Source organism: Pteropus medius, unplaced genomic scaffold, assembly GCF_902729225.1.
Source record: "Pteropus medius unplaced genomic scaffold, Ma_sr-lr_union100, whole genome shotgun sequence".
Classification (NCBI taxonomy): domain Eukaryota; kingdom Metazoa; phylum Chordata; class Mammalia; order Chiroptera; family Pteropodidae; genus Pteropus; species Pteropus medius.
Window position 1 is genome coordinate 21,285,013 of NW_024351729.1, and position 25,852 is coordinate 21,310,864.

Sequence of the window (25,852 nt, forward strand, 5' to 3'; positions counted from 1 at the left end):
GGTGGGGGTGGGAAAACATAAGAAGTTACTGTGAATGCTAAATACTGAAGACAATCTTGACGAATTCCTGAAAGGGCCTCTATCTCACAAGGGCATGCAAGATGAGCTCATGTTGAAAAGGTCTTAAAGAAGCCAGGGAGGAAAGTTAACAACTCATTTTGCCAAAATCTATAGTAGATCCTTGATGTAGACACCATAACTCTATTATACAGATTTGAAACTAAGGTGAGAGAAGATAAATAAGTCCCAGGCCATACAGTGAATATCAAGGGAAGTCTGAATTTGAACTTACCCCTGCCTGACTGCAAAGCCCTTGTTCCTTCTCTTGCCGTAGAGGAGGGGTAAGGGTGAGAGGGGGCCATCCACAGGGGAAGAATGAGACATATCATGATTGGGTCTCAGGAGTAGGAGAGAAGCCACTGTGTCTGGGTCTATGTAGGGGGATAAGATTCCTAGAGACAAGGAACGGATGGAGATGACTTCTGGCTGATGCCACTTCCTTGATCCCTTTAGAATTCCCTCTATATCTGCCTTAAATCTAACAAAATGTTGTTCATAGCAGATCGAGAGAATGCAGTCAAGCAGGTATCTGTGCCACATCATGAATGTTCCAGTGACCTGAATTTGGGGATGGTAACTGTAGTTTCGCTGCTTTTCTTCAGAACTGGCTTTTGGCTTTGGGGTCTTCCACCTCCCTCCACATTTCCTCGCACCCCCATTTCCAAGCTCCCTCCTCTCTCCTCAGAGGGAGTAGGGGTAGAGGGCTCGTGCGCATGCTTGGGCTGGGAGTAGGGATAGAGGCTCATGCACATGCATGCCTTTGTCTTCTGCAATTCCAAGTCAAAGAGCAGAAGGGGTCAGCTTGGAATGTGAGGTGGCCCAGGGCAGTCTGGCAACCAACCAGAAAGAAGAAGGATCCACTGTATATTTGCACTGGCTCAGCACAGGAGAGGAACTGACAAAGGACTTCTGGCTTAGCCGAGACATGAGGCATCTCAGGGGAGGGCTTGGCTGAGGCAGTGGAAGATGGCTTATTGGGAACCGTTTTGCCTGGAGTTATAACCTCATTGCTTCTTGGTCTATTGGCTAAGATCAAGTGTGGAGTTATGACCTTCCCTGCTGTTTCCACCCCACACTGGGTCAGAGTCCTATGCCTTCTTGAGAGACAACGGGTCCCCTCTTTAGCCTGTCAGATTCCTCTCCTAACTGGGGAGGGAGAGAAGACCCGATGACCAGGGGCAGTTGTGAGCTCATGGAAAGAGCACAGGTTCTATTTGGATTTGTTGTTAGAAGGTAGAAACAAACATAAACAATGGACAGACAGAAGAACCTGTCCCTCGGCCTCAGTTTTCTCCTCTCTTCAGTGAGGAACACAACACCCTCACAGGAAGCTACAAGAATGAATAACAGAGGTAACTGGGGCAACAGCAGGACCCCACTTGGCACATCCTAGGCCCTAAATGAATGCTGAACAGGGCAGCATAACACGGGGGTGAAGACCTAGGGCCAGACTGAGTGGAATGGAATCTATGTCTGTACTTAAAAATCTTGATATGTTGTTCATCATGGATTTTTGGCATTAACTAAGATTTTTAAAAAATATTTTATTGCATTAAAATATGTTTGTCTCAATTATTGAATTTGTTTGGTGATCTCCTTAAATTTTGTGCCCAAAGCACCTCACTGACCTCACCGGAGGCCCAGCCCTGCTGACCTTGTTTATCTCTTACGATCAAGTCTCTTAATTCTTCATGCCACAGGCTCCTCATGTGTAGAATAAGAATAATGATGGCACTACCACACAGGCTTGTCTGAGGATGAGACGTGTGAATACACACACCACATCTTCATTCCCAGCCGAACCGAGTACCGAGTAAGCACACAGAGAACGTTAGTCTTTATTCTTGTTGTTGCTGTTGTTCAAATTATTAATCATTTGTCAGCCTGGAGAGAGAGAACCTTCCAAATGCGAAGTTTTCCGTGGAGGGGGAGGGGACAGTAGTGGGTGAGGTGAAGGAGCCCCGGACACTCAGGGCCTTGAGCCAGGGCAGGGGTGCGTGGGGGCTTCCATGTGCTGAGCAGAGAGAGGCACCTTCGTCAAGCCCTTGCAGAAAACGCTTGCGATGCAGCTGCTCCGACGCCACAAGCTGCCTCAACAGCTTTTCCTTTCGGGGCTTGTTTAACATTTCAAACAAAAATAAAATAAATAACGGCAGTGTTTATGGAAACCTAAGACAGAAATGAAGATGGCTAAGGAGAAAGCTAAGCGGAAGCGGGCCAGAAGGGGGTTTAGGGGATCCCCCTTTCCTTGGAGTTAGCAGTTTTGTGCAGCGGTTTGTCAGCCTTTCCTACCACACCCGTGGTGGGAACCTAGCAACCTCTCCACTGACATGCACAAATACACACGAGTACACGTGTGCACACACATGCATGCACGTGCGCGCGCACACACACACGCACACACACACTTCCATCCCACTGGGAGGCACACACTTCAGACACCATCTCACACATCTCTCTCTTTTTGAAAATGCTTCCACTCACTTTCTCCTTTATCTTCTTGGCTATTTTGGTTTTTTTTGAAACCAAAAAACCTTCACTCATTCTGGCCAGATAGTGCACAAAATTTCACCCCTTCGGTCTGGTGAAATTTTTGGCCTTGACTTTCACTCTTAACAGACCAAGACAGACTTATGTTTATGTGGCTAAGTCATTCCCAAGCTGCAGTTCCCGGGAGGTGGGAGAGCGAGTAGAGAGAGGAGGTTTCTACAAGGGAAGACATCAACATAACGCTTTGCCTAAGATTTGCTTCCTAGTACTTTAAATGTATGCAGGTTATTTTATTCTCCATTTTTTTTTCCTTCACCTACCTGGTTTCGCTTCAGCAGACTCCATTGTGTGAGTCTTGCCGGTGACAAAGATACTGTAGGGAAAGTGGAGGAACGTGATGAAGATGCGAAGACTTCTCAGAAGTCCAGGTGACATCTCTGGGCCCTCCTCAAAGAGCACAGTTCCAAAAGCCCAGTGCTCTGCTCCGGAAGCAGGTGGGACATTTCTAGTTCCAAAAGCCCAGTGCTCTGCTCCTAGCAGGTGGGAGATTTCTAGGAATCCAAGTGTCCAGAACCTTAGTCCTCTTTACCTCACTGGTGAAGGCACCCTGATGCCCACGACAGCACAGATCCTGGAGACCCTCGACCTCCTCCTCTTGGTTCTGGATTGGCATTGTGCCTCGATGCAACTGAGCTGGCTGGCTGTCCACCAACAACCATCACCCCCATGTGTAAGGCTCCATTTGGAGAAGCAGAACAGGCTCCTCTCTCTTAAGTCCAGGGCCTAACGTAGTAACAACTGGGCAGCATAGCAGTTTTGAACTAAGGCCTAGTCCCATGGAAGAGCTGGGCCGAAGTCCGAAGTGTGCCATGAGCATGCAGATGTCACACTCTTCATTCATTTTGGCTTAGCTGGGTGACCAGAGAACTTGGGAAATTACTTCTCTTGAGTCTCAATTTCTTTATCTCTAAATTGGGAACACCATCTCACAGGATTGTGAAGATTACATTTAAACAAGAAATGTTTAATAGAATGTAGCACGGCCCAAGGTGCTTTTATCTACATTCATTTCTTCTTTCGTGTCCACTCCTTCTCTGAATAACTGCTGCAAAAGTTGTAGAGAGACCAAGGGTTGCAGTAGACCAAGACCTTCAATGATTTTTAAGCAGCGTCTTATGATGAATACCTTGGTATTTTTACATATTCCACAAATAAAAGATTGTATTTGTCAATGTAGAAAACGTGCTCCTTCCAGATACTCAGAGACTTAGATCAACTTTCTTATTCCAAATTTCCATATTCCCTCCATTCCTCAAGCCAGGCAGAGGACTGAAGATATTTCTCATTGAACGCAGGACCATAAATTTGCCGTGGTCTATCTTTTTCCTGACTTGAGTCACCTACTATAATCCACTAACTACATGAATAGTTCAAGGGCCTGGAGAGCAGAAGATGACTTTAATTCTCCGCCCTTGCCCTCTTGACCCACCCCTCTCACACACCCTAGGGAAGGACCTGCTCTGTGCAAAGCACGAGAAGTGTTGGACACGGTCCCCCCTCTTCTTTACCACACTTACGAAGAAGAAAGGCAGCCTTAGAGAAGTGCAAAATTGCCTAGGACGCAAAGTTGGTTGGGAGACTGAACTTCTCAGAGAACGTTCTGAGGAGAACTTGGCATTTACTGTCAAGTTCGAAAAGTGAGTAATGTGTCGATGTGGGTACAGATAGATGTGTTTGGGGAGGCGCCAGGCAGAGGGAACAGCTGGTTACAGGAATGGCGCCTGAACTCTCAGGTCCCCAGCAGGCCTTAGGAGATAAGGCCGGAGAGTTATTTAGCTGGACATTCTCCTTTGGACCTTCCAGGCTGGCATTCCCTCTTTTTTTCTTGCTTGTGCCTCTGGGCTGCACTTGTCTGCTGCCTCCTTCTCTGGGCTGAGAGAGGGGGAAGGGGTCAGGAGTCATCTTCTCAAGGTCCCCCCCATGCCAGGCTGCTGGGACAGCAACCCTCTCTTACAGGGTGCTCCTAGCTGTTCCCTGTTCCTGTGTCTGTGAGCCCAGAAGTGGCAATGGCTCCTTACATTGGATATGGTCAGAGCAGGAGTCGTCACCGTCCCTTGTTGATTTCCCTTAACTCTGTCCTACCTTCTAGATCACCCTCTCCTTAAACTTTCTGCCACGTCCCAGCCTACACACCCTTTGTTCCTATTGGGATTGTGGTGGATACAGATGCTTTAGGGACACATTGTGGAGGCTACTAAATGATAGGGTGATGAGACTAGAGGCAGTACAGCTCCTTGCTAAATTCTGGGCACAGTAATGGATAATCGGCACGTACCTACTGATCAAACCAATGGAGAGATCAAAACTCCTTGGGCTGACTTTTAAAAGAGGCCTTTGAAGTCATCGGCCCAAGGGGAAACAATCTAGGTCAGAGAGACTGCTGGGGAGAGGGTGCAAGCTGGCATATCAGAGCTGACAAAGCAGAAGGTGGTGCTCCTTCTGCTGCAAACAGGCCAGCCCAGTAGTGGTGGGGTGGGCACACATATTCCAAGTCCTGGTGGAATTCGGTCCTCTAACTAGCTGGTTTGACTCAGCACTGCTGGGAGCCACAAAACATTCCTCATTAGCAGTTATGAGCTCATTATAAGATTCTGAGAAAAACACCAACAAAGGGTGCTGAGTTCCTCTAGAGCTGGCTTTTTATTTTATTTTATTTTTTTTAATTTGGAAAAAATATTATGTTTCAAATAAAGCCCTAATTTGTAGAATTTAGACATAGCGGGCAGCCCTCCTTCCCGCCACCCATTTTGCTATTTCAACTCCCTTTGGAATAGTTTTGGGAATGAGCAAAAAGTCACAAGGGGAGAAAACTCGAGCCCATACCCACACCTTCCTGGCATAGCCCAGCACTGGCTTTGTGGACCAGCCCTGCCATATGCATTTGGAGGCTGGGCTGGAGTGCCTGAGGATGCTTTGATTAGTGGAAGGAGCCAGACACAGCTTCTGAAGGTATATGTTCAAATCCCAGTTTTCAAGCTCACTAGCTTCAAGGTCTGGGTTCATTTCTTAAATCTCTCTGAGCTTTGGTTCCCTTGTCTATAAAATGGGAATGAGAAGCATATCTAATTCACTGTTTTGTTGTGATAGATATATAAGTGGTAGCTGAACCAGAACAGAAAGGAGGAGAAATGGAGGCCAAAGAAACGAAAGATTTCCTTGTTGGATTAAACCTTATTTCATCACACTGGGAGATCTCCTTGTGAGTGATGCTGCGAATGTTCTGTGTATATTTTTAATCTATAGCAACATAAACCATATTTAGTATGGGTCATAGGGCAATTGCACTTGAAAGACCTGGTTATTTTATGCGATTTTGCCAACAAGTGCCAAAATGAGTGCCTAGCACACAAGCCCTCTCTCTTTGTCAGGCTACTTCTCATACATAGAATAAAGACGGCTGATGTTCTTAACCATTCATTAGGATTTCAATCTGGCATCTCCCTCCTAGAATTCTACTGACCTCCAGTTGTTTGAGTCAATCCCACTCCAGTGGAAAACACACACACACACACACACACCCTTAGATGAAACAGACTAAATTGGCCTTACATAAAAAATAGTTCTATTCTTTAGCCAGATCTTGGTTAAGAGTTAGACCATATAATACATAATTAACCTCTATTCAGTGTTTACTACGTACCAGCCATTTATTCCAAGTGCAATTTACATGGATTATATCATTTAATCCTCAGTCTAACTCTGCGAAGTAGATACTGTTATTACCCCATTTTAAAGATGAGGAAACTGAGGCACAGAAACATTAATGGATTTACTCAATTCCTACTGCAAGCAGGACGGCCAGCATTTGAGTCCCGGCATTTGCCCTGAAGCTGTGCTCTTAGCCACTCCACCATCTGCTATATGTTGGAACTGATTTCATGGGGGCTCACTCAACTAGTAGAATGTGCTCTTGTTAACAGCTTTGTGAAACCCATGGTTTGTTTGTTTGTGACATAATTATCCATCAACTCACTCAAACCATAACCATAATAATTCTAGATACCACTTACAGCGACACACCTGGATCAGGTTTGCATCTTCATCACAAACCTGTAAGAAATGTCTTGTTAGCTTTATTTTTCAGATGAGGAATTTGATCCTTTGACCAGTCACATGGTAAAGAAATGGTGAAGCAGGAATTTCAACCCGTTTGTTTTCAGTGTAAATCTATAGACTGTAATTGAATCTTGAAGAATGTATTTTGTCTGTATTTTTTTTTTTTTTTTAGTTTTTGAAGTGATTGGTTATTAAACAACAACAACAACAGCTTTGAGTGTAAAACAAGCTCACTTCAATTAACATAAATAACGAGCACTGGCTCTTTCATACATTTAAGATATGAGACACCCAAAATTAATTCAATCAACAGTTTTCTTTCTGTAATATGTCCTTTCAAATATTCTTTGCTATCTGCATGTCTATCTTAGATACATGTTCTGTCTTGTGTGTCTCTCAGAATAGTGCCTCTTCTCCAGGTTAGAGGCCGGGAGGCTGTTGGTGAGTGCCTTTGAATAACGCTAACATGGGGATGCGACCACAGAAGGAGGGCTCATACACCAGAGTGACTTGCAGTAGTAAGTCATTCTTTCCCCAAAGTTATGCATTTTTTTTTTGTCAAAGCAATACTCTAGGCTCAGTCGTCAAAGGGAATAGTTTTGTTACAGTAGAGACATGTACAGCCAACTGTTTTATCTGCTTGTCAAGCACATTTTAAAACTTTGATTGCCAATGGAGGGCCTTCCATGGAGCTCAAAACTAACTCCAAGTCTCTGCCTCCAGGCTTCTGGGCTCATGCTCCCCAGTTGACCACCAAAAGTGGACAGTTGTAAGAGCTGAGCTTCAGTGGGTGCACGTTTAAGGTTAACAAGCCCATTTTCTTCCTAATTCTTTTTCAGTATCACTCAGAAATGAGCTTAAATCTTCTGACATCAGGTATACATCCATTCCACATAAAAATCACAAGATTCCAGCCTTTATTATCCCAAAATTTCTAGAACATGAAGATCCAAAACTATTCTTTGGAAGCCTGGCTAAGTATGGATGTCAAGATCCCTTTTAGGCTTGAACTAGAACTGGAAAGAGATGAGTAGATCATAATGGAGGTAGAGAAAGTGACAGCTCCTAGGAAGAGGTGGCAAAGAAGTTTTATGTCTACCTGCTTACTAGACTACGGGAATCCATCTACTTATTTATTTAACTTTGTTGTTGTTGTTATGACTGTGGTGGAATAAAAACTATTTAGTTACTAAAATAATCAGATTTGAACCCAGTACAGATTTCTAATCTCAAATTTTTTATGCAATACCATGCAGCCTCTTCATCATTGTCTACTTAATTTTTTTCCTTTTTTTCCTCCAAATCTCTCTTTTCATCTTTATTTTTTCTTTACTCTTCTTGTTTCTCTCCCGTATTCTTTATCCTCAGTAAATACGTAAGACAGAGCCCTCACATCTAATAAAGTTGTTATTGCTCATCTATTAGTTACCAGAGATGCTCTTGGGGTGGTGGGAAAGTCAGTTAAGAAAGATATAGATGACACTGGTTTCCTTCAGGGGCACATATTTATGGCAGGCACACTATGGCCACATTGCCTGTCGTGTACAACTAACCTTGACTGTACCTGGTCTTTGAAGAATATGGTAGCATGATCTCTGGCATCATCTTCTCCTTCTTCTCATGTCTGGGATTAAAGACTAGTGCTTGCTCCACGTTGGGTTAAAATTTGGGCTTTTTATCTTAAGTATCCACCTTTGTCTGGTCAATAGAAAGAGGGCTAGGTTCTTGCCCAAGAGTTATGGGAACTAGAATTTAACGTGAGAACATGCATCTTCAGAAGCACCGAGGAAACTTCAGAACTGCTGAAAACACTCTTCTTGAGAAACTCATATGTATGTTCCTTCTCCACTCCAATGTCCTTTCCCAACCTCATTGACTTGAGCTTGATATCCAGCTTGGATGGAGAGCTCCCTTGCCAATTTGTCAGATATTCATTGAATTACTCTTTAAACTTCTGACAATGATCAAATATGTGGATGACCAACCCAATCCATCCTGACTCAACTGAACCCAATCAGATATTTGCTGGTTTGAAATAAACTTGAAAAGAATGTCAGGAATTTTAAATGAGTTGTCTTTATTCTTCTCTGTCTCCCTTTTCTGCCAGTAATTATTATTAAATTGAAGTTCAGGGGCAGTTCCTATCTGGCCCAATGGCCTTTGCCTAATAATTCCCTGGGCTCTTACTGGGCTATTACTGCCTTTGAACGGTGGAGCCCGAATGATTCTTTCCATAACTTCTGTTTGGTCATTTTAACACCAGCTCTTAGAAGGACTCAGTAGCAGAGACCTCTATTTTCTTCAGCTCTAAAATTTAGGGATTCTAAAATAGTGAAAGATGACTGACATGTACATACTGGTTTCTCTAAATCTGTACCTGTAGAATTTCATTTGTAGCTCCTGAAATCCTTATTCATCTTAGCATTGGACTGAGTCTCCTATGAAGCCATGCCATGCTTAGAGTTTTAATTTTGTAGTCTATATCTCAGAAGACAAGTGTGAGATATCCTCCCTCCCTTTATCCCCTACAGTGTGTGTCTGTTCTAATCAGATTGTTGGCAAGTTTATCAACTCTTTTCTAAGCAACTTGGATTCAGAACAGAATGATCTTCCATCAATGCCAATCTAAACAAATGCCATCAACTTTCATCCCAGGGAATATTAAAAACAGAAGAGTCCCTTTGTGACTCTGATTAACTTTGTGGCCAAGTGTTGGTCTCAGGCTTGTGTCTTCTAGTCATCTAAAATGTGGGTGGGCCATGTCCCACCACAACCATGGTTGTGAGCTCAGAGGACTCATTGAACTTTTATCAAAAAAATAAAATAATAATAATCAAATGCAGCTGTGTGGTTCACAAAGGGCCCCCACAGTCATCATTGCCTCTGATCCTCATAATGACCCTGTGAGCTCAGAGAGGTTGAGAGACTTGTCTGATAGCACATAACCAGAAATTGAATGCTTGGCATCTGATGCCAACTTCTACACCACATGGTGCTCCTATTGATACTAGAGTGAATAAAACATGACTAGGTATGTACATCTTTTGTACAAAGTCATCTATTAAAAATGTGGACAACCCTTTGGGTTACCATGCGTTGTGCCCCTTTTTATTTTGAAGATAACTGAGAGCTGAAAGTACCTTCTGTTTTTAAAAGCAGAAGAATGTGATGTAGGGCAGGGGAAGATCGAGGATCCAAAGCTAAGGAGAGTTGCTGATCCCCTCAATGTTCTTGCTGCTCTACGTTGAGAAAAAAAATGTGCTTTATGTCTACTCCATTTATAGTTAAAAGTCATAGTTAATATTTATTAAGTCTATACTAGGTGCTAGGAACTGTGCTAATGCCTTATATTATGCCCATATAACAAGTCTCTGAAGTCACAGGGTATTTTCATGTGCCGTATGCCTGGAACACTTATATACTCTTTCACTTATTTTCCATACATATCTGTTAGAATGTCACATGTTCAGTAAGCTCTTTCCTGGCTTCTCTGTTAAATAGCTCATACCCCTCTGCTATCGCTCTCTCTCTTCCTCTTACCTGGCTTTATTTCTCTTTGCTACCACTACATTCCGTATTCATTTGTTAATCTGTGTGTTATCTTTCTCTCTCCACCAGAATATAAACTCCTTGAGAGCAAGGAGGTCCTCCCTCTACCTCTCCTTCCCCAGATCCCCAGGACCTAGAATAATGCCTGGAACATAGTGGATGTTCAACAAATATTTGTTGAGTGGATTATCTCATTTTATGGATGAAGAATTTGAAGTTCTAAGGGAGTAAAGCATTTACCTAGGATGACAAAACAAGCAAGAAGTAGAACAGAGCTATGAACCAAGGCTGTCTGACACAGGCGACCCAGCCTCAGATCCCGCCTAACTGTTCTCTCTCAGTCTTATTAGGAGGGTCATAAATGTTTGGGCTGTATGAGCTGTGTCTAGTCCCTGCCCAGTCGGTGCCTCCCAGGCCAAGATGAAAAGACCCAGCTCTCTCAGCCATCCTCCTAATGATACCTTTGCCTGCCGCCAGCGACAGGAAACTCTGCCTCAGCCTAAATCCCACCTCTGTCTAGTTCACCCACATCATTTCCCTTCCACTGCACTGTTTACACCCATGGGTCCATGTTGATGCATACATATCACAGCCTCCTTAGTCATTGTTTAGCTATTATACTTTACTGGGGTAATTTTCCATCCCTCTGTTTACATTATATTTTTTGCTTCTCCCCTCCTCCTCCATTTTTAAGGACAGAGAAAGACATGTTTGGTAATACAAGCAATAATACAGTTATAATTAAGATGGAAGCATTTTGCCAAAAGGAGGATTTAGCTGTGATTTGTTGAATTCCATCCTGAGTGGATTATTTATGAGCAAATTCGTGACTCTTTTATGAGGCTTTCTGAATAGAACAGTCTTCTGACACATCTGTCTCTAGAGGCTTTATGCCAGCCTTAGGGGATGGAGGATGGGCATGGGGGAGCAGGGGACACTTTTATAGCAAGGTCTGGTTGCTAAGAAAGCTTAAAAGAGCCTTTGGGGACATCCTGGAAGATGTTCCAATATCTCTTCTCTGACCCTATATCCTCTTACATGGTTAGTCATTTCTTTTGGTAAAGAATGGGACTAAGTACTTGTACTAACTCAGCTTCAGCTCTAATATTCCATGATCTGCTAGGAACTCATTGTATTTCACACAGGCTAGGATTGGACACACAAAATAGACAGGGTGGCAGCCCTAATGATTAGGGAGAAACACGCCCAGGATTAGAACTTGATAGAGTTGAATTTGGATGTGAACTTGAGTTTCACTCTCATGCAACTTTCCTTGCAGTCCCAATCTCCAGTCTCTCTAGAATTTACATCCTATTTGTTCAATGGTTTGGTGGGGATGTTGGCAGTGGGGACACAGAGGAGGGAGAAATGGGAGAAGCATTGGGTTCTGAGCCTGTTTTTCATCAGCGGCATCTCTCATGTTCTTCTGCTCTGCTGGGTGCTTCAGGGGGCTAATTGTTTTCAGGTTACATTTCCTAGGCTCCCAGATCAGCTGGCTTCCAGCTAGGTTCACCCAGCGAGAGGTACTGAGTAGAGATGGGAGAGAAAGAAGAATAGAGAAGCCATGTTTTTCTCTTTCACCTTCTCTGTGGTTTCTCCTGTCTTCCTGAACTCCAGCTCTTACTAGACAGTTGTGCTGTGGTTCCAGCTTCTGTCTGGTGGTCCCAGCCCCAGAGTTCTGATAACGTCACTTCCTCCTTTGCCCCTGCAGCTTAGCGGGTGATAGCTGCATCCCGCTGTTGCTGTCCTCTGATTTACCTTGTTGTTTCTTGTCTAACTTCTCAACTCTTCCATCACCTAGGTAACTAATTCCCTGTAGTAAACGGTTTTAGATATTCAAGTATGATTTTCATCATTTTTGTTTGGATACGGGAAGATTTATCTTTAGAAATAAAGCTGGGTGAGCATTTTCCCTGGGTCAGTTTTTGTTTCTCCTTAATTATGAGAAGACAAACATGAGCTCAACAGCATAAGGATGCGTATTTGTGTACATGCCTACATTTTTTTTTCTCTTTTCACACCAGAGTTTGACGAAGCAAAGGATCAAAAGATCTTTCAAAAGCAAACAGCTTTCAAGAGTAAAAATGTTTAAAAAGTTTAAACAAAAAGTAAAGATGGCTAGGTATCTTGTTTTCTCCTCTTTTCTTTTCTTTCTTTTCTTTTTTTTTTTTTGAAACCAGTCTTCTTTATACCGTAATTTGAATATGATTCAAACTTTCTCTTCTACCTCCAGCTCTTGGTTTGTAAAGAGAAAGAGAGAGAAAGAGAGGGCGAGAAACAGAAATCAGTCCAGCCGTCAGCAAACCTAACGTGTAAACATTACGTGTTAACACTGTGTGCTTGGGTTAGCCAGGATTATTCAGCTGAGACAACATAAAACCTCCACTTATTCGGGCTTTGGGATCCGACTTCATTGGAAACTAAATTCAAGAGAGAGAAAGAAGAAAAGAGGAAAGAGAGGGAGAAGAGTGGGCAATGTAGCACATTCTCCCTTGGCAACAGGAAGTTATTTGTCAGGAAAGTGGTTTATTTTTGAGGGCGGGATACCTTCGTTATGCTCAGGTGTGAAGCTGGCTTAAGAAGTGAATTTAGCTTGCTTGAGTGTTTTTACGAATGTGTCGGCTGCTCAGCAAATTCAGTATGGAACCATTTAGGTAGGCAGAAGAGAAAATTATATTTAAAAAAGTCGATTTAGCAGAAGGTCAGAGTATAGAATCAGGAATGAAAAAAGGAGATTCTATGTACTGGGATTTAAAAAAAGAGAGTGTGTGTCTAATTTAGACCAGCTGGGGTGATCTCACAGGGACCTCATGGGCCAGAGCGGCCGTTCCTCTGTTGAGAGCACATCTCCCTTGGAAATGTGTACTCAGGTGCAGTTGAAGGTCTGAGGTCATGGCTGAGGCTCTGGCCAAGACCCTCCTAGGCTTCAGCCTCTGCTTCCTCTAGAGTCCGTTGGTCAGGAGCCATCCTTCAGATGCCAGAGCCAGACCATGCATCCAACGTGCATGAGGACAGCATGAATTACTGTTGGAGACCAGTGGGCCCTGCAAATCCAGACATTGTCTTTCTTCTTGGAGAAGTTACACGTCTGTTTTCACTCTTCCTATTTTCTTCTTCCCTGTTCCAAGAGCTTGGGTAGTAAATATCTCTGGGGCAAGTTATGAAGAACTTCTTCAGAAATGCAGAGATGAGATAAACCATTCCTTGGGCCACTTTCACCTCCTTTCGCTCTTCCAAAGCTCTGGTGAGCCTAGGATTCATCTAGAATCCAGAGTGTTGTGCTTTCTAAAAAGACTAAGAAGACCCACTTATGTTAGGCCCAAGAACAGGAAGGGAGAAGAAACAAAAAGGAAGAGAATCTCTTAAAAGAGATGGCATTAATGACTTATGTCTGGAAGGGACTGGAAAGGCCGTTTCAGTGGGGCCACTACATTTATTCAACAATATTCATCTTCTTGAGTTTTCCAGAGGACTGAACACCTTGTAAGAACTGAGCTTGGTTTCTTCTGCTCAGTATGATATCCTTAGTTTAAGCTAGACCTTGGGACATGGGAGAGGAGCTCTGGAGTCACCCCAGGATTCCAATAATACAATGAGCAAGTGTATTGCGTTTGTTATTTGCAAAAGGTTCACAAGGACTTTAATAAATGTGTTTGTCCAGAGCATGGTAGGAAAGTAAGGAAACTGGTATTGAACACCTACTATGGACTAACTCCTAGGTTTTATCCAAGGTGTTTTTGCAGAGGCGGAAAATCAGGGATATTGTTTTCTTGAGTCACAGTGTCCTCTGAAGATGCAAAGAATTCTGCAACTCAAACAGAATCAGAGAGAAGGCTAAAGTAAAGCATCGTTTGTGAACTAAATGCCAGCCAGCTTAAATTAGTGAAGTGGACTGGGTAAGGACTATGACAAAATGAATAGCACATGTCCTTACTTTGTGCAAGGCAGTGGTTCCAGTGTAGGAGTGTAGCCGAGGTGTGGCCAGATCATCCAATATTTCAGGACAAGCCAGAAAGTTGATATTTATGGGCAATATCCTGAATTGATATATTGGTGACCTACTACAAAATTAATACAGTTAACAAAATAAAACATTTGCAGACAGGATCCTTCCTACCAATTTTTGGCTTCTGTCCTAATGAAATTCAGGCCACCCCATAACAGTCTACCCTGTAGGAGCAGTTCTCTTCTGCTATATATATATATATATATATATATAGAGAGAGAGAGAGAGAGAGAGAGCAAGTGGGCAAGGGAGAAAGCAAAGGAATGCAAGACAGAAGCCACGGTCTTTTTGTAACCTAACTTCAGAAATGATATTCCATCACTTTTCCCATATTCTGTTCATTAAAGGAGACTCAGTAGGTCCACCTCACACTTGAGGGGAGAGAATTCTATAAATCATGTGACTGTCATAGCAACAGAGCCATGGAGATTAATGCCTTGAGCTCTTCTCCCACACACTTCTTAGCCTTCTTCTCTGGTCTAGAATTGCTATGAGGTCCTGGGAGTTTTCACTCCACCTCTCCCCAAGAAATGCCAGGAATTGTAGCCATTTTTTTGTCTTTTCATTTAACTCACTTCAATAAGAAAAAAAATCAAAGAGGCAAATAAATTTTAGGACTGAAATTTTGGTGTTTTATGGGGGAGATGTGGGAAGGATTATGTTGATTCTGAGTCAATCAAGCCAAAGAATCATTCTGCCTGTTGTGAAGATCAGATGAGCTTAGTCCTACAGAGACTGAGTATCTGAGAAGTAAAAGATATTGTTACTGTGGGTTCTTTCTTATATCTCAGGCATCAGCCAGTGGGCAAACTTAAGTAAGCTGTGATTAGAACCCCAGACAGACTCTTTGTTGGAGAAACTCAATAGATCTGAATAGGAAGTAAGTCCAGGAATCAGCATCAAGAGATATAAGTTATAAATCCAAGGTTATTCCAAGTGGCAAGAGAGTAGGAGCACCATTGGCTGAGGTGGATGCAGATACTAAGATCCAGAGAGTCTTTTCAGGCAGAAACGACACCTTGATTACTGGAGGTCCAAGGGAAAGGCAATCAATAAGAATAGGCAGAAAGCTGGCTTAAGGGACAATCTGGCAGGGACTAAATTAGAGGTCATAGGCAGGGCATCCCGGCTGCTAATGAGACTGGGCTCCAAGGCAGGCTCCCTGGGGAGACTGGGAAACAAGCCTGGATTTCAATCATTGCAGATGGAGACATAAGCCAGGGAAGCAACTTAAGAGAAAGCTAGGGCTTAAGACAGAGGTTTGGTCAAGAAATAGGCAAGAACCTGATTATCGAGGTACAAGGGATCCACAGTCAAGCTGGGCCAGTAGCAAGGCAAAAGTAGACAAAAAGTTGACCTCTGCCAGAAACCAAGATTGGTCTCAGAGTTTGGCATGGGACTGAGACTACTGGTTGAGATCAGGCAGTCTCACTTGCCAGGGGTAAAGTAATGCAGGAACCTAGCGCCAGGACTGACATTGAACTCTGGCGACCCTGTGACCAATTGCACTCAATACCCTGTGATACCTCATGGGAAAATTAGACCAGTGTTGTTCTGAGAGAGCAATTAGGTTTCATGATTTCCTTCCCTAGGCGGACATCAGCATGAAATTGGAGGGTTGGCTTTCAAGCTCCCATCTGCTTCTGTCCACTTTCCTTCTTGTGAGGGACAGGGTGAGAAAAAGGACATAACAGGACAGAGTAACCCTCTGCTTCCAGACCTCCTAGGGAAGATGCGAGAGTAAGAAGGTGAGTGTGTGTGTGTGCATGTATGTGTGTGTGTGTGCGTGCATATGTGTGTACGATACACACGGCTTTCCCTACCTCCTCACAAGTTACTCCCCCAGCCTTGGATTATTCTTCTCCCCTTTCTGCCAAGCCACATTCTCCACAGGACTCAAACATTTAACTCTACTTTTGGCTTTTCCAGGAATCTTCCCAAATCTCTTTTTCTCACCCACCCCCCACCTCTTCCACACCACCCACAGGACCCACCCCAACATCCTTTTACTCATGATGTTTTTAATAATGCAAAATAATTCTTTTCCTTTCGTATTTTCCCAACCTGCCTGTATTTTCTCACTTTATCCCCATGACTATGAGATGGAATATTCCTCCCGGATAGGGTCATGTTTTTTTCCTTCATAAGTAACCCCCGGAGCCTAAGCTGAGCTCAGTACACAGCGTCTTCTCCAATAACACACACTAAAGGGCTTCCTGGTTGAAAGGAGGGAAAAAAATCAAAGTGCCTCTCTGGGTCTCTTAGATCTGCTTGATTTGCATTAAATTTCTAGGCACAGGAGTTTATGCAAATTTGCAGCATTTACTATCTCTCCCCCATCCCTACATTTATCACAGCAAACAAATGAGGAGCAGCTTGAGGGGAGTGGTCAGAATACAAACATTTCTCCACTGTTCATAGAAACTAGCACAGTATGGGCACCCCCAATTACTGAAGAAGTCTTTGCTGAATAAAATGGAATCTTCCTGAAGTAAATGCTTTGTGCCTAACTTTAGAACTGGACTTTCTTGATAAAACAATCAGGAGATTTAGCTGAATTTTCCACTATTTAACTTCCTTTGTTGGGGTCATGTAGAAACAACCTTTAAGAATATAACAACCTTTAAAAAAAATCCATCTGTGAGGTCAGGGTTGGTCACTAGTCCGTGTGCAGATCATTATATACTTTCTTCTGTGCTTCCCAGAGTGAGGGAATTTTGGGGGGACAGTCTGACTTTGGTTATCTATAAAGTTGATTTATGGAACCAGGCCTTTTGAACTTTACCTTTTGCAAATCGATTTTTTTTTCCCATAGTAAATTGAAATGACTGAAGAAGAGCAAAGCAACCAGGGAAATTTTCCCATGCAGGCCCAGGAATACTTGAAGAACACCATCACACCATTCCTCAGACTGTCCTGAGATCCACTAAAGGTCAGTACTGCTGACCTGAAGACGGGGAAGGAGGTGAGCACCAGGAGGTCTTGCTATCTCTGAATGCACTTGGCTCTAGCACAAAGCTCACATGCCAGCTTTGTAGATTAAGTATATTGGGGAAGTGGAGGCTGCTGAGAGTCACCAGAAATGCCATCCCTGGCTTCTGTCCCACCCGAGTGCCTTACTCTTTCATCTGAGCAAGACATAAAGTCCTGCTGTGTGAGTTGGCTTTGCCCTGCTCCATGATTTCAGTTCCTTGTCTCCGTTCTCCAGTGCGTGGGCTCATTTCCGCCCTCTGAGCACTATTGTTTTTCTGACTTGAAAACCTCGGTAATAGGGACTTTGTATCATTATTTACTTTTCTAATTATATATGTCTTTTCCCTCCCCAATGCTTGAAGACATCAAATTGCAGTTGAAGTAACTGCATGGGGGAAGAGCAAGAGCAGCAACAACAAACCATTTCACTCCTCTGGGTGGAAACACGCAATTGTACCAAGAGGGATGAGGAAAAAACTGCTCATGTTTGGAGAAAGAAGTTGGAATAAGGGAATGAGTACAGACAGGCTACTTTGGCATCTGATGCAAGGGATATGAGAGAGTAGCTCAGTGCATTACTTGGAAAAGTAAGGCTGTGAGGCCAGGCCCAGGAAAGGTCTTTCGCAGGGAGTTCCAAAGGTCTGGCCTGGCTGGGACCCTCTTTTTGGATTTTAGATCCTTGATATGATAGTAACCACTTCTGGAACTCGCCCTGCTATGCCATCCCAGAGTCAGTCTGGGACCTTAGGAAACTACTCTTATTGATGAACCTGATTTCCAGCTCTCCTTATTAAGAACTTGAAATTGAGGGTTGATATGTATTCCCAGTAACAACGGCATTAAGCAACATGATACAGAGAGAGACTGCAAGTAGATGATTCAGTAGGAGCTTCATAAAAATGATAGACACCCCAAAGTCCTTATTCAGAGCTCTAGGACCTGGCATGACTAAAATGCTCTGTTACATTCCACAGTGGACATGTGTTGTTCTTGCCTCCCAGCAATCATCTTCCTACTTTTACTGGAACATCAGCCTTATTTTCCTTTGAGAAATCATCCCTCTCCCATTCTCAAGGTATGTGAAATCAGGTGATGTTGCACGAGTCATATCTGGTCAATCAGCTCATCTCATACTGCTGGCTATACTAACTGGCTCAGGGCTAGGTCAAGTACCCAGATATGTCCATTGCAAATTTAGCCCTGGAGTTTGGATGATGGGGAAAAGATTCTTGTTTGAGTATTTGGATTGAGCCTTGTCTGAACTTTTAAATGACATAACTCAGTCAATGTTTTTATTTATTTAAGTCAGTTTGTCGAGTTTTTGTCTCTTTTAAATGAAAGAGTGACATGTGTTCATATTAAATGCCAGTCACTGATATAACTTATTCCCTATTCTAGTCTGGCTCTCCTTCTCTCACACAGTGCCGAGATATTAAGTCCTCCATACCGATAAGATGCATAAAAGAGCCAACGAACAAGAAGGGAAAGACACGGGGGCTAATGGTTGGTCTGTAATTTTCTTAGTTCCACTGACTTTATTCTGGCTGTGGTCTAGGAAGTGGAATCCATGTCCTTCTGAGCCCCAAGGTAATTGCAGCTTCTGACGGAGAGTTCTAGATCTTAAACAATCTCCAGTAGATTTAAGGAAAGGTGGGTGGTCCCTGTAAGCCCTCTGTGGAACTTCCCTTTCGGTATTGGTTTTAGAATGTACGGCCAAACGAGCAATTGAATTAGAGAGGGCCAATGGTTTTCTCTGAGTGCTACTGAAGACACCGGATAGAAGCAATTCATGCCCAAACAATTTTTACTATCATCTTTCAGATGCTAAGTTGACACCATAACTGATGATCCCCATTCTGAGTGGAATGGGTGGCCTTGGTTGGGATTTTTGGATATGCTGCACAGTATTATTCAAATTAACCGGTAGAATGCACCTTTCCTAGAGGATAGTACATAGTAACTTGAACTCTGAGTAAGGGCAGAGCAGGAGGTCTCCCAAATTAAGGACTGGCCATGTTTCAGAAGTCATCCCTAAATCTGGATGTTTCTACAAAATAATGGATTCTAAGATATTCAAAAGTTCAATATTATATGTAGTTTTTAGCTTCCTGAGATAATGCATTGCTTCTCAATGAAAACATCTCTGATTATCCTAATCAAGAGTCACTTTTTTTCCTTTTTATATGTCGTACAGATGTTATAGGAGCTTTTTATAATTTTTTTTTAAAATTTTAAAATTTTTTACTCAAGCTATTGTACCACCTGAGAGTGTTCAATTTATTTCCATCATTATGTTAACAAATTGAAGCAGAGGTCACAACAAATTGAAGCAGAGTTCCACATGGTTCTCTCTCTCAACATTGTTTACAACGTATCCCACAAAGTAGATGCTTAATAAATATCTGTTCAATGAACATCCAATGTTCCACCATTTATATCCTTCCCCTGACCATGGAAAACATGGTTCCTGGGTTCCAATTTGTGGCTCGAAAATGAATAGCCTCTCTTTATTCTAACCAGTTTATCCCTAACATCCATTCAATAAAAATTACTGGGTATTTTTTTAAGTGACATTTATTATTGTCATTTACTATTGGCTTGGGGACGCAAAGTAAATAAGAGAAACGTGGTCCTTTCTTTCAAAGAGTTACAATTTCAAATCGCAGAACCATGGACAACAGGCTCTGGGATGACTCAGTTCTTTTCTGCTCCAATCAAACTAATCCTGAGTGAAAGGACTTGTTCAAGCCTCACAGTGGAAAGAAACACTCCTGATGCTCTCAAGAGTTCTTCTCTCATAATGTCATCGTTGGCTCTCAAACAAGCTTCTCCCTCCCCTCAAATGTTCTCCAACATTCCTCAGAGTCTCCATTAGGTGTTAGCCAAGACTCACTCTTAAAAATAACTGTTTTCCTTGTTTACCTATTTTCTCATTTATTTGAGGATATTTACTCCTGACCTTTCTAAATAGAAAGCCGTTGCTAATCCTGCCCCCTAGGAAGCTGACACTGTGGGTACCCCCCAGGGAGAAAGCTAGAGCATGTCAGTCAGGGTCCAGAAGCTGTGGTTGATCATAGATATTTCCCTAAAGTCTGTTAAGACTGTCTCCCCTTGGCAAACGTGAAGCTGGCATTCCAGGCAGCCTCACAACTCCTTGGGCTTAGAATTATGATCACTGTCATTGCCACACAGGGCCTGGTTCCATTTGCATTTGCTGAGCCTCTTTCCTTCTTTTTACCGCAATGCTGTCCTCACCTCACCAGGTACAGAGAACAGCCAATTGTATCCTACGACTACTCAGCAACCCTCTTGGGTTGATTATTGCTCTCCCTCCAAATTCATGTCTACCCGGAACCTGTGACTGTGACCTTATTTGGAAATGAGGCCTTTGCAGATATAATCGAGTTAAGACAAGGTCATGCTGGATTAGGTTGGGCCCTAGTCCAATGACTAATTTCCTTATAAGAAGAAGGAGACTTGGATCCAGAGGCACACAGAAGGAAGAAGGCCATGTGAAGACAGAAGAAGATATGGGAGTTATTCTGCCATTGCCAATGAACACCAAAGATTGCCAACAAATACCAGAAGCTAGGAAGAAGCAAGAAAAGATCCTCCCCTAGAGCCTTCAGAAAGAGAGCGAGAGAGAGAGAGAGAGAGAGCGAGAGAGAGAGAGCATGGCCCTGATGAAATCTTAATTTTTGACTTCTAGCTTCCAGAACTATAATGGAATGAATTTCTATTGTTTTAAGCCACCTAGTTTGTGGTAATGTGCTATGGCAGCTCTAGGAAACTAATACAGCAAACAATCACTGATTTCCACAAAAATCTAACACAGGAGAAAAGGACAACACAAAACGAGGAAATTTAGTTTTTTCTAGCTAAATTTTTGCCCCCCAATTTCTGTTATGCATTAAAGTAATGGTTGAGAATAATTAGAGCATTGGGGGATTATCTACCCTATGAAAAGGTCACAGACTATTGGTATATTAAAACTCTTAAGATTCAGCCTGAACTGGTTAATTCTAGAAACAATGTCCTGAATTTTAATTTGGAGCTGTGTACGAATGTATTAGTTGTGGTTCTCTGGATTGTATCTCCTACTGGTTCTCTTTTTCTGGAGAACACTGACCATTATATGTGGAGAGAGAAGAGATTTTAAGGAATTGGCTTATGTAATTATGGAGGCTCAGAAGTCTCAAGATGCAGATCTGCAGTCAGCAAGCTAGAGACTCAAGACAGCTGATAGTTTAGTTCTAGTCCAGGTCTGAAGGCCCAAGAACCAGGAGAGATGATGGTATAAATTCCAGTGTGAACGTTGGCAAGCTCAAGACCCAATGTTTTCGTTGCAGTTCAAAGACTGAAAAAGATCAATATCCCAGCTCAAGAAGGCAGGAGGAATTCTCTCTTGTCCAGCTTTTTGTTTTATTCAGGTCTTCAACTGATTGGATGAAGTCTACCCACATTAGAGAGGTGAATCTGCTTTACTCAGTCTACCATTCAAACATTAATGCCATTCAAAAACATCCTCACGGACACACTCAGAATAATCTTTGGTCAAATGTCTGGGCACCTACCAGTGGCCCAGTCAAGTTGATGCATAAAATTAACCATTACTGAAGGTACTTACATAAAAGATCAGATCCGTATCGATTCTGGGTGACCATCCTCAAGAACTTATGATTAATCAGGAATGTGTTAGTTGCAAGGGTCACAGACAGTTTTTCTCAGTGTCTTGGCCTGGGATCCCTAGGAAAAGAGTGTGAGACCAAGACTTGAGGTCAGGTAGTTGCTTTGGGTGTATGATCCCAGAAAGTGAGGAACAGGACAAGGGGGAGTGAAATATCAAAAGATGGAAAGCAGTTCCAGGATGAGTTAAAGAGCTGACTATCACTACAGGTGACTGGTGCTTGGTGCTGCTGGATCAGTTGGTATAATTTTGTACAGTGTGTCTTAGGAGCATCTGTCTGGGGGACAATAGAGAAGGGTTTATCCATCACTTCCTATTCTTCCGTAGTCAAAGGTGGCCTCTCATACATTAACTTTCTCCCAATGCAAGTGTTGCCATTCCCACCTGACAATACCAGGGCAGGATGTGAGAAGCGTAAAGCATAGGGCTGAGGCAATGATGCCTATACACAGCCATTCAAAGACTCATATTTCTGATTGGCATAACAGTGGCTAGAGAAAGAAGTATGCCAAGTAGAGGATTTTGGAATGATGCACTAGAGGGCCTGATGTTCTTGGGGATACTGTTCTATTTTGTGTGGCCTCCTTTCTCTTTTTGGTAAGAATGCCATCTTTATGGCAAATTCTACCTCTTGCTATGGAAGCTAAAAGTGCCAAAACCCTATAAGTGAGGCAAGGTGGGAAAGCAAGTGCAAACATCTTGGTCCATGCTAAACTAAACAGATGGAGGAGGACATAGCCTAGGCCTGAGATGTGAAAAAGATGCTGGTCTGGTGTCAGAAACACAGCCAAGTCTCAGGTAGAATGGGGAAGACAGTCACTCCTCTCCCTTGGCTGTCTTGCTCAGTTGCTTCATTTTCTGTTGCCTTCTGAAAGGCCACATTGCTAACTCATCTCTTAGGAGGCCTCCTGCCCCATGTTATAGGACTGGCTGGCTTAGGTCTGAGCCCAGGACTATTCGCCCTCTGCAATTTCTGATACAAAAGCTCTGCTTGGTCCACCTAATACTTAGAGACAGCCCATAAGTCTTTCTCTAGCTCATGGATGCACTGCCCCTGGGTCAAGTGTTTATTCTGGTCCAGTTAGTTATATTTGGAGATGGAATCAGAAGGCATAAGACTTGGAGAATAGACACTAAGGGTAGAGGTCCTCTAGAAGACAGTGCACAGACACGAATGAAATATTCACGTAAAGTATTTGTGGCTGGATATTGTGGTCTGGACTGGGAAACAAGAGACCTGAATTCCAGGTCTGCTTTTGTCACTGCCTCTGTGATTCCAAGGAAATCAGATAACTTTCCCAATCTTTAAACCTTCACATAGAAAAATGGGTCAGGAAATCTTCAAAACCTCTTCCAACTCTAAGACCTACAGGCCTCACTCAGAACTACACTTTCCTCCACACAGTGGAAGCAGAGTTATATTGTCACAATTTGGGCCTCTTTTTGGAAGGAGAGGTTATTAGAAGATACACTGCCAGACACATAATCTTTCCCTAGGAGATGTCCCTAGTAAAATCCACCAGCTGCTCCTCATTCACTCTTCATAACTCAGAAGACCTCATTCTTTTCTCCTTTCTTCTTCCTTCCTGTTTATCTGCATAACAAGGATAGCTGTGTTATCAGATATACAGAAAGACTTCAGGCTATTCCAGCCTTAATGCAGGTGTCCTCAGCTTTTAGTCTCATCCTGAATAAAATGTATTCATCTGCTCTTTTTATACAGTTGCTCCCATTTTGGTCATCAGTGAAAGTAAGGTCATAGAAGGGAGGCCTCTTGAAAGATGTGTGAGACATTGCAGTGGCAGGAAAAACCTGACATTTAGAAAAACAAACCAGTTCTTGCCATGTGGGTGGCTTTGATGACTGTAGTTTAAGATGGATTTGTTGTTGTTGTTGTTGTTACCTGTAGTATAAAATTGTAGTAAACAAATCATTACCACGGTCTTCGGATTCTAGGTTTAAATGCTCTTCAGTTGTTTCAACTTGAAATGGGCCCTTCTTCCATTCTGCTCTTGCTGAACAAAGTTTTGATGAGGTTGCAGGACTCAACAAAATATTTTTCACAAGAAGTGCTCTCCTTTAGGTAACGGTGACATAGAAATCATCTTGCTCCACTATCTGACCCCAATAACAACAACACGCCTCTTAACTTATAAAAAAAGGAGTTGACCCTTCTCCTGGAAAATATTTTCTTGTTCACTTGACTCTAGCATCTAAGTCATATAACCCTACTGAGCAGAAGATCATAATCTTGCTTTTCAATTGATTCAGGTCACATCTTCTGATCTCTCATAAGGTGGAGGGACCATTTATTATGCCCTACATAAAATACTCAAGGCTGGAATCGCAGTGTGCTCTGGTTTCTAGGCCAGTGTTTATAATCACATGTGTAGTCACAGGGGTCGGCTTGTTCCTTAATCTTCTCTGCCCTCTCTAGCATTGTTTTTCAAGTTCCTTAGATACACCATGACAAGAAATCAAGTGAATGAAAAGTTCTCTTCTAGAAAACCCAAATCTTGAGAAGGTTAAGTTTACTGTAGTTGCTGTATACTGCAAGTGACATACTCTCTGTCATCAATATTCCCAGGATATCCACTTGGTTCCTCAATGGTCTGCACAAACAATAGCCACTTCCTTCAGGAGTCACTTGCTTACTGAATTCCTACTTCCAGAGACCTTTTGGGAAAAGGTGGTCACAAGTCACAGAGGTTTCTGTGGATGGCACTACTCATGGAAGGGCTCATATTGCCCCTGACATGTCTATCATAAGTTCTAAAATAAGGGGAAAAGCTTCCAGGAAATAGGCCGAATGGGTTGTCTAACCAAGTAAGGAGGCAGAAACTGGGGGTGAGGTGATAGAGAACAGTCAGGATTGTCTCTGTTTCTGTTCCACCCTCTGGTTGCGGCCGAATAGACAGTATTGTTCCTGGTAGAGCAAAATATAAGATTTGGGAGGATCTGGAAAATTAAGTCCATCTTCTCATTTTACTGATATGACTCTGAGGTTCAGTGAGGGGAAATGATCTTCCCAAAATTTGAATTCACAGTTGAGGTTCAACTCCGATATGAAGTCTTTTTAGACTACAGTGCCCCCTGTATCATGACATCTGCTCCTAAAGAAGGAGAGTCAGACACAAAAAGCAGCTCCAGAAACTCTTCCCATTTGTTGGCTCTTGGTTGAAAATGATTAAGCTGAAAATTTTTTTGTAACATATACTATCTAGATGCTGGCAGACCCATGATGCTAAGACCAAGGTTTGGAGCCATTTTCCAAGTTTTCTCTATTATTCTCCTTTTCTCCACCTTGGCCATCCTTCCCCAGGCATTGGTCTGCTCCAATGAGCGGGAACATAAATCATGGTGGTAGTGGCATCGGAGCTGTGTGGCCAGAACTCTAGGCCAACTTTGCCTATTTTGCAATTCTACTAAGCACAAAACATGATTTCCCCTCTAATTTCCACCCTCCCTTCCCTACCTCCTTCACCTTTGCTAGTGCCTGCGGAATTGATTTGAAGACACCTCTCCTCCTTTTGTTTTTTTCCCTTGTAACGTGGACACTAGTCCCACCCCACTCCCCAAATCTTTATGCAGCTTTTCCTTCTCCTAACCATGCCAAAGAGCAGTAAAAGAGAGATTAGCAAATGTGAGAGGGAGCCTTTAATGAAAACATGGTAGAATTGAAGATAATCTTACATAAAATGTCTAGTCCAACTCCATATTCTAGATGAGAAAATTGATATCCTGAGATGCCATGCATAGTATGATATAATTAGAATTTAATAGGTTGCTTTGAACACCGAATGAAGTATTTTAGAGATAAAGAGGCAATTTGTTTCTAGCATAGGCTAAGAAGAGAAGGTATTAAGCACATGAGAAGGTTGGATATTAGATGGCCATATTTTAATAAATTCTAAAATGTCTCTCTCTTTTTCTCTGGCATTATACTTTATGGGCATTTTTTTACATCACAA

At 42.7% G+C, this 25,852-nt stretch overlaps 1 long non-coding RNA gene across 1 annotated transcript in view; it reads right to left on the reverse strand.

Annotated features, from left to right (window-relative positions):
• LOC120587638 (uncharacterized) overlaps positions 1-25,852 on the reverse strand; it is an 89,090-nt gene that overhangs the window by 24,898 nt on the left and 38,340 nt on the right. The window contains exon 2 of the long non-coding RNA XR_005649054.1: positions 21,822-21,940. This is a non-coding gene — a long non-coding RNA (uncharacterized LOC120587638). The remainder of the gene's footprint in view (positions 1-21,821; positions 21,941-25,852) is intronic.